The sequence below is a fragment of the Triturus cristatus genome, chromosome 11 (assembly GCF_964204655.1).
Source record: "Triturus cristatus chromosome 11, aTriCri1.1, whole genome shotgun sequence".
NCBI lineage: Eukaryota > Metazoa > Chordata > Amphibia > Caudata > Salamandridae > Triturus > Triturus cristatus.
The window spans coordinates 1,091,318,630-1,091,333,363 of NC_140594.1; positions in this window are offsets into that span (position 1 = coordinate 1,091,318,630).

Below are 14,734 nucleotides of genomic sequence, written 5' to 3' on the forward strand. Positions count from 1 at the left end.
TCTAACCAGGAACACACTCGGCAACTCTGGGCATTAAGCTTGCCTCATCTCTACAACGGCCCCCCACAGACGCCGGGGATACCTGGTTTCACCTTGGAGATACCCAGTAAGGGACCATCTCACAGGGAAAACCAGGACGGGTTCCCCAGCGGTCTTCAGCACCAGGATACTCCGACAGGAGTGATAGTGCGCTTTACAAGTACACACACATTTACATTTACATTTACATTGAGGAGCACCATCTAGAGATCCTGTTTCTCACAGAAACATGGCTTGCTCCAGACTCAGACGCCGACATCGTGCAGGCACTGCCCCAAGGCTTCCTTATACAACATCTGAACCGTCCGAAGGGTAGGGGAGGAGGAAGAGCCGTCATCTTTAAAGAATCCTTCTCTTGTAGATCTCTCGACAGCCCAATGACGGATTGTGAAAACACGCACTTCACTATCCAAATCTCCCCCTGTAACTCCCTTTCAGGAGTTCTCATCTACCGTCCACCAGGAGCCATGGGACAGTTCCATAACTCACTCTTGGAATGCTCCGTGGCCTTGGCTAGCACCCGTCCCAACTTCCTAATTCTAGGAGATCTCAACGTCCATTTTGACAATAGCAATGATGACACTGCAACTGATCTGATCCTAGACCTTGCAGCCCACCAACTTCACTTACAAAACAATCTTCCCACGCATAATCTCGGGCACTTGCTTGATCCAATATTTTGCAATTTCTCCGACCTCAGGGTGGGAACACCTATACCAGTGCCCTGGACCGACCACCGCCTTATCCCTTTCAGCTGGCGGATCCAGACCTCCTCTCCTCCCAACCAAGCACCGGGCAGACTCTCTCGCTCCTGGCCGAAACTTGACCTTGATAAATGGAAACATGCACTAGAGCATACCAGGCCACAGCTTGAAAGTAAACCTCATTCTGCGGACGCGCAGTTCACGTCCTGGATTGAAAACTCCCTTGATACCGTTCTGCCCAAAAAAACGTATCTAAAACCCAGGATAAAAGCCACCTCCCCGTGGTTTTCACATGAGGTCCGCCTCCTAAAGCAAAACTGTAAGAGAGCGGAAAGAGTATGGAGGAAAGACTTCGATCCCAACAGCAAAAGTGAATATAAACGGGCTATTCTCAACTACAAAAAAGCCCTCAAAAATGCTCAAACAGCCTTCTTTAATGATAAAATTAGTAAGGCATCCTGCTCATCCAGAGAAACGTTCCAAATTATGAAAAAACTCTTAAAAACCCCAGAACCATCCTGCTCATTTAATTTCTCGGACAACCACTGCAATGAGTTAGCCACGTTTTTTGATCAAAAAATACAAAACATCCTCCAACATCTCCCCCCCCCCTTCTTCCTGATGACCCCCCACCTACCCACTCATGGCAGACCCAGAACCCGAACACAGAACTTGATATGTTCTCTCCCATCTGTGAGGAAACCCTAAGGCCCATCCTTCAATCCCTCAAAAGCGGGTCCCCGCATGATCCAGCACCAGTCAGACACCTTAAACCAGTTGCTCCTACCATTCTCGCACCAATGGTGAATCTGATAAATTCCTCTATAGAAAGCAGTTTGGTTCCACCAAGCTGGAAGAAGGCGGTAGTCAAAGCCTTAATCAAAAAACCCAATCTCGACCCCAGTAATCTTGCCAACTTCAGGCCAATTTCCCTTCTCCCACGCGTTAGCAAGATAGCTGAAAAGTTTATCAACAGCCAACTATCAAACTACCTGGAAATCAACGAATTGCTAAAACCGTCACAGACAGGATTCCGCCCAGGCCAAGGTTCGGAAACAGCGATGGTGGCGGTTGTCGAGGAGGCTAGGAAGATCATTGACGCAGGAGGATCAGTGGCAGTGATCCTTCTGGACCTCAGCGCGGCATTCGACACCGTCAACCACAGTATCTTGGCTCAGCGGCTCAGTGACCTGGGAATCTCGGGGCCGGCCCTGTCGTGGCTAAAATCCTATCTTCACAACCGCTCTTTCCAGGTGGCGGAGGGCGACTTCATCTCCAGGGAGACTCCTATACGTTGCGGAGTGCCTCAGGGCTCCTCATTGAGCCCGACGCTCTTCAACGTGTATATGTCGCCACTGGAAGGGATTGTCATCCCGTATGGCATCAAACTCCTGACCTACGCGGATGACACCCAGCTGGTTGTCTCCCTCACCGGCAGGATAACCCCACTATCGATCTCTATTCCTGCCTGGGGGACATAGTCAGCTGGATGAACTCATCCCACCTAAAACTCAACGGCGACAAAACGGAGATAATGGTGATGGGCAACCAGTCCCATTTCTGCCCGGAGTCTCTGTGGCTCCCATGCATGGGCCCGCCCCCAACCCCCAAAGCCAAAATCAAAAGCTTGGGGATTTGGCTCGATCACAATCTTACCCTAAACACCCAGGCAAGAAAAACTGCTGGAACCTGCCTTGGTCTCCTACGTACCACCCGCAAGATCCTTCCCCTGCTCCCTTTTCAGTCAAGAAAACTTCTCTTACAGGGTCTCATCTTGTCCAGACTGGACTACGGTAATGCTCTATATCTCGGCTCACCTAAGAAAGTTACAGCCAGGCTACAGGTTGTGCAAAACGCTGCTGCTCGGATTCTTACCAACACTAAGATCCGTTGCTCTGCTAAACCAGCGATTAGAGCATTACATTGGTTGCCCGCTGAGCAAAGGGTGCATTTCAAGGCCTTGTGCCTAACCCACAAAATCCTTCAGGGAAAAGCACCGTCAATCCTTAAGGACCTTGTTGTCCCGCATACCACATCTAGAACTCTCCGATCATCGAACGCCCATCTAACCCAAATTCCTAGGATAAAGAAAGCTCGCTCCGGAGGCCGGCGCTTTTCCTATCATGCGTCCAAGCTGTGGAACACCCTCCCGCTTGACCTTCGGGCCCAACAAAATCTGCTGCCTTTCCGAAAGTTACTAAAGACATGGCTGTTCCCATAACCTTCTGCTCCGCAATCGGCTGATCTCTCTGGTGCTGGGACGCTCAAGGGCAGCCATGCGCTCTAGAAATCTCATTACAATTACAATTACAATTACAGGTTTTTACCAAAAATACATTTTAATGGCGGAAGAACCGGCGACCGTTAAAAGAAGTGTGACGGATGTTGACTGGCTGGTTAGGTTGACCAGGACCATCCGATTTGGTTAAATGAGTGAAAACAAATGGTCAACATGTTTCAGCTTATCTATGCACGTTCGCTAAGCATTCTTCAGGACAGAAAAAAGTTCCATGGCGGTATGCGCTCACTAAGGCGCACCCTAACCTATGGAACTGTGTGAATGGTAAAACTCACGGTTCTACCTCAGTGGGCTTCCTGGGATTTCCTAGGCCACTAGACTCTGTAAAATAAAAAAACATGACACACAAAGAGATTGTACAATACATTCAGTGGTCAATTTTTTTCAGTGCTATCAAGAAGTCTAGTGTGGCCGGGCTGTACGTTTTTGACTTTGAGTGCAAGCATATTTTGTCAGCAAGGAACCCTTATGCTCCCTATGTATCTTTTTGGAGAAGATACATAGATGACGTGCTGATCATCTGGCAAGGCACAGAAAATTTACTCTTGGAGTTTTTCGATTGGGTTAATACATGTGACCCCTAGCTGAAGTTCACGCATTCTTATGATAAAAACGAGATAGTCTTCCTCGACGTGGTCATTACCAAAGCTGGCAACCATTTCCAGACCAGGACGCATCATAAACCAACGGCCAAGAATAACCTTCTTCACTTCTCCAGCTACCATCCCCGTCCATTGCGGGAGAATCTCCCCTTTGGCCAATATCTTTTTATTTTTAAAATTATGTTTATTAACATTTTCCAATATTATCAATGTATTTTTGGCACTGATCATCATGAGACACACATTTGCAACAAATAAATGAACTTTTGGCCTATGACATATCCTTTTGATGACATTAGTAATATAACATCTCCTATTCCTCTATATATATATACAGTCTTTTCCACAATCATTGCTTCACTCCACTGAGGAAGGGTGGGAGTCTGACGGGACCCCCACTGCTGTGCCTAATTTCTTTTCGCCAGCATCATGCCCATTGTTACCCATGTTTGCGTCATGCGGGTTAGGTCCGACGGCTCCCATATGTTAAGGAGACATCTTTTTGGGTCTGGGAGAATCGTGATTTTTGTGACCTGAGAGAGGGTGCGCATAACTGCCTTCCAATATCGGACGATTGCTGGACATTGCCAAAGGGTGTGAAAGAGAGTCCCCTCTTCCCCACATTGTCTAAGACAAATGGTGAATCTGTTTGGTGCAGTTTATATAGGAATGTTCGGGTGTAATACGTACGGTGTGGAATTTTTAATTGTATCAACTTTAGTTTTGAGGGAATCGCTACTGTCTTAGGGGATGAGAGTGCGTCCTGCCAGTCTGTGTTGTCCAGTTCTCCTATCTCCGCTTCCCATTTGGATTTAAGGGCGGTCGGGGGGTCCGGCTGGTTGTTTATTATTTTCCGGTATGTTAATGATATGGCTTTTTTATTGAGATGTTCTGTAAGAAGTCTATCTTCTAGCGGCGACGACTCCGCTAGCTGTGTGCCTGGTGGGATTGCTGCCAGGAGAGTGTGTCTGATCTGCAGATATCGGTAGTTTTCAGTATCCGCCAAGCCATATGTATCCTGTAGGTGAGTAAATGTGACTACTTCTTTTTTCTTCCACAGATCCCCGACTCTTGAGATTCCTATCAGGTCCCATTGGTGGAAGCCCTTAGTATTACGCAGCATACCTAGCCGTTTCGTGTCCCATAATGGCGTCGCTTGCGTTATTTTTCCCTCCCATCCTAACGCATGTTGAGCCTCAAACCAGATTTTTACCGTATGTGCCGTTGGGCCCGTAAGGTCATGCCTTCTGACCTTGTTGTAAAGCACACCCATTACTCCAACAGTGTCAAGCAGATGTCTGTCCATACGATAGGCCGGGTCGTCACCAGGGGCATGTAGCCATTGGTTCACCACTGCGAGCTGTGAGGCCCAGTAGTACACCTTGATACTAGGGAGTGCAATATCCCCATCATACCAGCTTCTCGTTAATTTGTGGAGTGCTATCCGCGGCGTTTTTCCATCCCACAATAAACTTGTCACCTCTGCATGTATTGCTTTGATGTATGCAGGCGATACTGGGAAGGGCGTGTTCTGCAGTGCATAGAGGAATCTGGGGAGCGCCATCATTTTGTAAAGTGCCGCTCTACCCAGAAGTGTTAGCGGCAGGGAGCGCCAGTGTTTGACGTCTCTGTGGAATCGCAGCAGGGGCTGTGTAAGGTTTTCCGTGATGAAATGCAATCTGTCAGGTGTGACGTATATTCCTAAGTATTTAAATCCATTTTCCACTGTCTGTATTACACATCCCTTTGGGAGTCGTGGTGTGGAACCCTGCAGTACGTAAAGATGTGACTTTGCCCAATTAATGGTGTATCCGGAGACCCGCCCATACGACCTACAAATATCTAAGAGACTATTAATGGAGCGTGCCGGGGATGCCAGATATAATAATATGTCATCCGCATATAGAGAAATGCGGTCTTCCCATCCCACTGCCCATTTCAGGCCGCGGATCACCTGATCCTGACGTATCCATGACGCCAATGGCTCCAATACCATCGCAAACAAAAGCGGCGAGAGGGGGCACCCCTGTCGTGTTCCCCTCCCCAGCGGGAAGTCAGATGATATGCGGCCATTTACCACCACCTGGGCCAGTGTTCGCGTGTATAGTAGTCTGATCCAGGCACGGATCTTCGGCCCGAATCCCAAGTGCTGTAAGACTGCGAACAGGAATGGCCATTCAACCAGGTCAAACGCCATTTTGGCATCAAGAGACAGAATGATGGCGTCTTCCGCTATGGTGGACATACGCGCGATGACTCCATGGAGACGTCGCAGATTAAGAGCGGTATTACGGTTCGGCATAAATCCCGACTGATCCAGGTGCACCACTGTTGCTAGGTGCGCCTGAATCCTTGTCGCCAGCACTTTAGCCAAAATCTTGGCCTCCGCGTTGATCAGGGATATTGGTCTGTATGACATGCATTCGTGTGGCGGTTTGTTTGGTTTATGGATGGCTACTATAGTGGCCAGTCTCTGGTCCTTTGGGAGGATCCCCTTCTGTAGGCTGTCATTGTACATACGCAGTAAACGAGGGACCAGCTGTGGTGACGCTTTTTTATATAGTTCCACCGGGATTCCGTTTTGTCCCAGTGCCTTTCCGGTGTGGAGTGCCGCTATCGCGAATGTTAACTCTTCCTGCTCTAAATCTTTCTCAAGGGCCTCCACCACTGCTGGGGCCAGTACGGGCATTTTAATGTCTTTGAGGAATTCTAGATTGTCCTCTATTGTAGCCGAGGCCTCCTGTGTATATATCTGTTTGTAGTGCTTCGCCAGTTCCTCCGCCATCCGCTGAGGATCTGTGGTAAGATTCCCATCTTCCAGCTGGATCTGTGCCACCCATCTGGAAGCCCGCTCATTCTGTTCCAGCCAGGCCAGTAGCCTACCCGCCTTGTCTCCTTGTTCATAAATAGTGTGTTGTGTCTTGAGGTGTCTGTTTTTTGCCATCTCCCACATATATGACTTATACTCTTGTCGCGCCATGTGTACCTTATGTGCCGCGACTCTATCTGTCTTCAGTACATGATCGGCCTCTGCCATGGATACCTGCCTCTCCAAATCCTCTATCTCCTTCCTCTGGGATTGTTTGTAGTTCGCCACCGCCGAAATGGCCTGTCCCCTTAGGACTACTTTATAAGCTTCCCACAGTGTCATGGGGGATGTAACTGAGTGCTCGTTTTCTACGAAATAATTCTTTGTCGTCGCCATGAGGGCTTTACTTATTTTCGGATTTTTCAAATACCCTGGATGGAATGGGAACAACCTTTGTTTCTGCAATGTGGAGGTACCGTAGGCGACCAGTACTGGTGAGTGGTCCGATATGCCCCTGGGCAGGTGTGTGACCTCTGCTACTCCTGTGATCCCTGTCCCTGATATAAAGACGTAATCTAGTCTGGAGAGGCTATTGTGTGCCCCTGAGTGGAATGTATATTGTCGCCCTGTGGGGTGTAGAGTTCTCCATAGATCTATTAGGCCCAGTGCTTCAATGAATTTGTGTAATTTAGGATTAGTAATGCTGGGATCTCTGGGGGGCATTCTATCTATAGATGCGTCCATCGTTGCGTTATTAATTGACCGTGTGGAAGTGTTAATAGGAATTCCCCAAGATCTTGGAAGGCAGTTTGGCGGAGCGCCGGGGGGATATATACGGATACTATATTATAAACGTTCACCTCCCACTGGCAGGTCACTGCGGCAAATCGCCCCTGTTTGTCTTTCCGGGAGTCTATAACCATCAATGGGAAGCGTTTATTGATCAGTATACCCACTCCCTGTGACCCTGACGTAAATTCGGAGTGGACCACCATTTTGAATCCCCATCTATCAAGGGCTCTGCAGGCCGTGCCCGTCAAGTGGGATTCTTGGAGGAGCGCCACCGCCGGTCCCCTACACTTCAAATATTGCAGCACTAGCCCACGATTTATTTTGTCTCCTAGGCCATTCACATTCTAGGACAATACTTGTAAGTGGAGGGCAGGTGCCCGAGGGGTCTGCGTCCCGAGCCTCACATTACCAGTGGGGACTTATACATGTGGCTTATCTGTCATCTATGTCAGTCCGATGCTGTGCAGTATGTGCCAACCCCAGCATATCAGTGCTGCAAACGTCTTCAATCAAAATATTGTGATTAATAATCAAACCTAAAATTAAACTGCTAATTAACTCAATAAACCTTTCCCTTCCCTCCACCCCCCTCCCTGCCTCCCTGCATTGCGGACTTAAAACTACCCGCCTCCCCAACTCAGCAGAGTGCTTACTCACCATAACTTTGTACTTGCGTAAGGGGGGGGGTCGACACTCCCCGACCTCAGTCCATTCCCTGGTGATCTCAAAGTTCGGGGCGGAAAGTCTATAATGTAAGATAGTTCAGCCCAATGTCCAAATATTATAGCAAATGTTCCCGCTGTGCTGTCGATTAGAAGCCGTGGCAGCGCCAGGCCCCAATGTCCGCGAGTCAGGCCCGACTCCCCGACTCTGTCTGTTGTGAGTCCTCCAGCGCTCCTAGTCCATCTTCTCCCGACAGTGATGTTGTTTGGGGTCGGAATTTAGGCCTGGCTCCCGGTCGTTTTATGTCTCCCGCTGGTCGCCATCCTTCCAGCCAGTCAGAGGCCTCTGCCGGCGAACCATGTCTTCCCTTCCGCCTCTACTCTCAACTTTGCCGGATATAACATTGCATATTTAAGTTCTCGGCTGCGGAGCTCCCTTTTAATATCCATGAAGTCTCGTCGCGGTTTAGTGACAGTGGCCGTATAGTCCGGGTACAGCGTCACCGTGGCATTTTCAACTCGGATTGGAGGCGCAACCCTAGCCGCCTGCAGGATTGTGTCCCTATCGCGGTAGTTGAATATACGTGCTAGGATCGGTCGTGGTGGCACTCCCGGTCGGGGCCGCCCTCCAGGAACTCGATGCGCTCTTTCCACCGAGAAGAAGCTTGATAACCCACGTGGCTGCAGCTGGTCTGTAATCAGTGTTTCAACAAAGAGGTCTAGCGCCGGCCCCCTAACAGACTCTGGCACCCCAACCAATCGTATGTTGTTTCTTCTGGATCTCCCTTCCTGATCATCCAGCTTGGCCATGAGTTGCTTTTGCGTGACTTCCAGTGTGGTTATTTTGTTCTTCAACATTACCGTGTCCTTAGCAAGAGTTTCCGCGGTCGTTTCAACCTCCTTTAGCCTTGTGCTCATTTTGGAGAGGTCCGCACGTATCAGCGTGATGTCGGTTGAGATTGTCCCGATGGACATTTGTATCTGGGTCAGCGCGGCCATCACATCCTGAAGAGTCACTTCTTGTGGTGTAGACGGCCCCGGTTCCTGGCCGTCCGCCTCCGGTGGAGTCTGTGAATCCGGCTGTCCTCTTTGGTATGCGTACTTAGCTAACTTGGTGTTAGGCGCTGTCCGTTGGCCCTTTCCTCCCATGTCGATCAGGGCAGGCCGCACTGCAGGTGGGCTTAGTCGGGGGGGCACACCGGAAGAGAGAGGGCCGGCAGTCACCGCCGCCTACCACGGGGCCACGCCCCCGTCCGGCCTGTCGGTTTTACCGGCCCCTGCGGCGTATCCCCCCCACCGCCTGAAGTATTTAGTTGTAGGGACTGCCTTGTCTCTCGGAGCCCCTTATCTGGGGCGCTCGCCAGCTACCAAACTCCACGTGCCACTTATTCCGGGGTCCACCCGCTCCCCAGGTCTCTCCACGCCCGCTAGTGCTATGGTCCGTATGGGAGCACCGTTACTGCCACAACAGCAGCCTCCACTGGGGCGATGCCGCTCCCACGCACCGGCCCCGCCGCTCCGACTCACCAGCTTCACCTGTTTCTGCTCACACTGGCTCCCAGAGCACGAGACCGGGTCCGAGGTGCCCCAACAGTCCTACCGGTCTCACCAGTCTGCACGGACCGCCATTCAACGTGATGCGGGGATCTGGCTGCCGCTACGCCACACCACCGCCTCCAGGCCCGACCCCGTTGCACTCAGGGGCCCTCCCGTCGATAATCTGCCTGTGAATCAGGAGCGGGCGGCTCCATACCAACCCGAGCGGGTGTCGCTGCGTCTGCTGTGTACCTCCTGCGGTTATCTTTTGGAAGCGGCAGTTGTCCGGGCCCGGGCAGACGGGGAAGGCGCGCTCCCTCTATGTCCGGCGTTCCGTGCACTCGAGGCCCTTGCTTCACTCGTCACCGCAGGCCTCCAACATCGCTTCTCTTTCCGTTCTTCCCCCGATGCCGTCACCGGGTCCCGCTCGCTGCGGGTCGATGCTCCGGTCTTCTTGGGCTTTCGCAAGGGTTTGCACCGCCGCTTTCATCAGGATTCTTTACAGGATCGACGTGGGAAGGAGCTGAGCTCAAGGAGCTGTTCTAGGCTGCCGCCATCGTCGTTGGCTGCTGGCCACGCCCCTGCCTTTGGCCAATATCTACGGCTTAGACGCAACTGCAGCAAGATTAAGGACTTCAAAATACAGGCTGAAGACCTTACACTTAAGCTGCAGAATCGGGGTTACCCTGACAAGATCCTCAAAAAAAGCTGCAAGAGGGCTAGGAATCAAAACAGGGAAGCACTTCTAGAAGAAAATCCGATAAGACCTACCGAGACTCCACCTCTGACGTGCATGACCACATACAATGCAGTTTCCAATGCTGTCAGCAAATCTATCAAGAAACATTGGAAAATTTTGGAGAGTAATAACCACAGTTGGGAGCTGCCCTTGTTCTCCTATAAAAGAGCAAGGAGTATAAAAGACACAATCGTGCACACACGTCCCAGGATATTGGACAAGAATACCGATAGGACGATCCAAAGTGTATGGGGTCTGCCCCCAGTAACGGGACATTTCCCCTGCGGGTCATGCAGTGTCTGTCATTTAACCTCCATGACAAAACAACTACCTCTGGAATCTGGAAAACAATGGGTACAAAGGCCACACTAGACTTCTTGATAGCACTGAAAAAAATTGACCACTGAATGTATTGTACAATCTCTTTGTGTGTTATGTTTTTTTATTTTACAGAGTCTAGTGGCCTAGGAAATCCCAGGAAGCCCACTGAGGTAGAACTGTGAGTTTTACCATTCACACAGTTCCATAGGTTAGGGTGCGCCTTAGCGAGCGCATACCGCCATGGAACTTTTTTCGGTCCTGAAGAATGCTTAGCGAACGTGCATAGATAAGCTGAAACATATTAACCATTTGTTTTCACTCATTTAACCAAATCGGATGGTCCTCGTCAGCCTAACCAGCCAGTCAACATCCGTCACACTTCTTTTAACGGTCGCCGGTTTTTCCTCCATTAAAATTTATTTTTGGTAAAAACCTGGCACCTTTTAAAATTTCACATTACTCACAACACTCACATCCTTGTACCCCTCCAAAAAAACCTGCTCCGCTGTAAATCAGGCGTTGTAGCACACCAGGGAGGCATTCGGCCTCTCTGGTGGGAACCCAATGATGAAGCATGTCACGAACCAGGTTGGTGAGTGAGGGTTCTTTTAAAGAAATAAGTCTTTCCTTTGTGCTATCCAACCTTTTAGATTAAACAGTTACTCTTTTGTTGTTTTTGAATATATAGCCAAGGGGGAACAAGAGTGACTCTACCTCTCTATCCTGTTGTTCTTCATGGTCTTTGTGATTAGCAACACCCCTAGACTCGGAATTCAGAACAAACACCGGTTACTCCATGCTTTTGATTTTTTCAGTGGGTTTAGAAGGGACTATGATCTCAATTATTTAATGGTGGTGCTGCATAATAAGACACAATGCCAAAAAGGCTTGTGAGGGGAAAAAGTACACTCTATTTTATACTAGCCATAACCTCATGGTGGTTAGCATGGTACACAGGGTTATCTTGGCATGTGCTATAACCCTTTATTGCACGGTTAAATTTTTGCCTGTGATCTTACTACTGACAGCTCAAACTGTTAGTCGGGAGACAGTATTGTGTACCATACTCCACAGAGCCAATCCTTGCTCAAGCTTGGATGGCTATGTGTCATTCTTAGCTGCATTGCCCCTATTTATTGTTTCCTCACTTACTGCTTTTGACCCTCTGACAGGAGCTTTTGGATTTCGCCATTGGAAGAATCTTCATGCTTCCTGCTTCGAACACAGTATGACAAACCGAGCCATGTTTAAACAACATCAGTTGGCTGGCTTTCAGTGCTAACTATTGGTCATTAAAAAACTGCAGAAGAAATGGGGAAGATAAAACTGAGATCTTGATTCTTAAAAAACTACTGTTAACAAGCATTGGTAATGCCAATATGTCACTCTTGAACGTAAAAGTAAGAGTTACTGATTGGCAAATTCAGTGCTTTCTCATACTGTGTAGAACACAAGCCCCTTCTTGTAGTCCATCCAAATTAAAGTGCAGGGTAATTGGCCACTTCTAGGAGGGGAAAGATGATAGGAGAGGAGCCATCATAAAAAGAGGCGGGAGCAGGAGTTTGAACTATACTGTTAATGCTATCAGAGGAAGAACAACCTACTGGTACTTTTGGCAATAGGTTGAGAGGTCTTTGTTTTGGTACTCTTTAGTACTTGATTTTGTTCTCAAGCAGTCAGGGTGCACAGAAAACAACAAGAAGGTCTGATAAAGGAAGTTGCACACCATATACAACCCTTTCTGCACCTCTTCTCACAGAGACACTTTCCTTCCAGTCCACCCACAACTACCCTCGGTAAGGCAGCAGCCGATCATCTACACCACCTTTTGCAGCCATGAACGTCGAGGACTGTCTACTCACCCTGATCGAAGGCTGTAACCCTACTTGGAATCATTTTCGCTCTAAAAACAAGCAAAATGCCTCCCATAGATTTTACTCATTTGAAAGGGATCACCCCCAAAACGTTTCAATCTGACACTCTTTTGAGACGCAGGTTGGGCGGTATTAACAGCCACTTCTTTTTGCACTATATTTCTACTGTATTGTCCAAAGATGTGGTTGCCAGACCATATTGCCAAAGCGGGATCCACAGCCGTGGCCAGTGCAGGTAAGAGCGGTGGGGCCGGGTTGGGGGGGATTCTTCAGACGACAATGAGGGAAACTTAAATAAATAATTCATTTTCTCTCGTCGTCTGTCAAAATCCCCCTCAGACCCAGCCGCACCGCTCTTACCTGCACAGGCCGCGGCTGGGGATCCAGCGTTCAAGCAACTGTGGTGTAAACATGAAGGTGTTATATAGCACTTTCCCCACACTAAATTACATGCAGAGCAAAAAAATCTCACATAAAGGTTTTATGTGACTTTTCCAGTCCTATAAATCAATTAAAATCACACCCTCATTTGCAATTTCCGGCACACAGAATATCCACTTTCGTGCATTTGATGGATATATTAATACACAAAAAATCTCTGTTTTGCATTGAATTGAATTAATAGTCCTAACAGAATCTGTGAATCCCTGAGAATTTGCAAACTATGCTCTTCTTAGCTGTAAATTTCCAACATGTCAAGAAAACCCTTATGAATCCATTACTTGCTTATCACTATAGAAAAGTGCCTGATAAAAAAAGCTTTTGTGTAAGTAGTTGCCTCTTGCTCTTAGCTTAGGTGTGCATTTCTCCTAAATGTATTGGCATGATTCACAAATCATTTTTGAGAGCAGTCTTGTTTTAACCCAGACTTAGGTGTGACTTACTCTTGAATTGCCAGGAGTAAGACATGTCACTTCATGGACATGATTCATAAAAATATTTCCATGAATAGTTAGTTATGTCTTATCCATGGACATTTATGGGTTGATCTTACCCAATTCTGGAATAAGACACACACAGAGAATGTACTTTGTGAATGAAGTTCAGGACATAATCCCACCTAAAGCGAGAGTCACACACAACTAACACAAAAAAGCTTATTAGATCAGGCCTAGAGTCCCTTGTTTGTTGGTCTCAATGACATATATTGACTGGATTCTAATTAGAGGAATCTTGTCACTGATGTTACAGACCAGGGGTGTGGGAAGTAATGAAGTCCTCCAATCTGTAAATTTCCAAATGTTTTTTCAAGCCTTGCAAGTTTCATTAAATGTGAAGCTGAGAAGTTGAAAAGCACAGTTTCTTTTCTAGACGTCTAGGGGCAGCAGGCCATCCATCCATCTATTCATTCATCCATCCAGCCATCCACAAAATGCAGGGAATCCCGCCCCAATCAGCAGGACTTTTGGCGGGAAAGAAATTGAAGGTGAGCACTGTTGGGGTGGCAAGAGGCAGCACTTTTTCTTGCTGCTGAATAGTGCTCCCTGTTATTGCCAATTTTTATTTTTAAGTTTGCCTTGAAAGTTGCAACACCGAGGGCATTTTGCAGCCTTCCACACCGCTAGCACTTGTCGCAGTGCATATGCTCTCTAGTAAGACACTTACAACTTTAAGTAACCAATAGTTGTTATACAATATAAAGATTCACAAAGTATCAAGTCAGAATGGGACTGAAAATTGGCACATGTTTGCATATTGGGGCAGTTTTGAACTTGTAAAAACTAGCTGTATAAGTGTTTTGCAAGGCATGGTAGATTGCATACATTTGTGCTTGCTGCAGGCAATGTTTATTTTAATACTAGGGAAATCAACAATAAAAACTGGACCCATTGACCATTAAAATAGACCACAAACTGCCGGAAAAATAAGCATTTTCAATGCAATAGGTCGCGCATTTTTTAGAGTTAGAGCTTTTGACCTTGTAAATGACAATATCTTTTACACTCGAAATGACAAAAATAATATATATTCAAAAGGTATATTTACACATAATAATAACTAAGTGGTGCACCTAACAATCCACATGCACAGTATATTATACCCCAATGGGTGTATGCTGGATAGGGTTTATATTCTGTCCTGATAATGCCTCATGAGCCTTCGAAAACGGGAGGGAAGGGGTACCTATAGTCAAACAATTATCAAGGTTACCTCCTCACCAGGATACTACCTGGCAGTTATTATTATATGTAAATACACCTTTTGAATATATATAATTTTTGTCATTTTGAGTGTAGAATGGATCTTTTTAGGTCTTGATGAGAAACCAGGGGAGGGCTTCGAAACATGTCGACACAGGAGAAACTGCTCATTGAATCATAGTATCTCCATTTCATTCCCCACTTTTAACAATACCA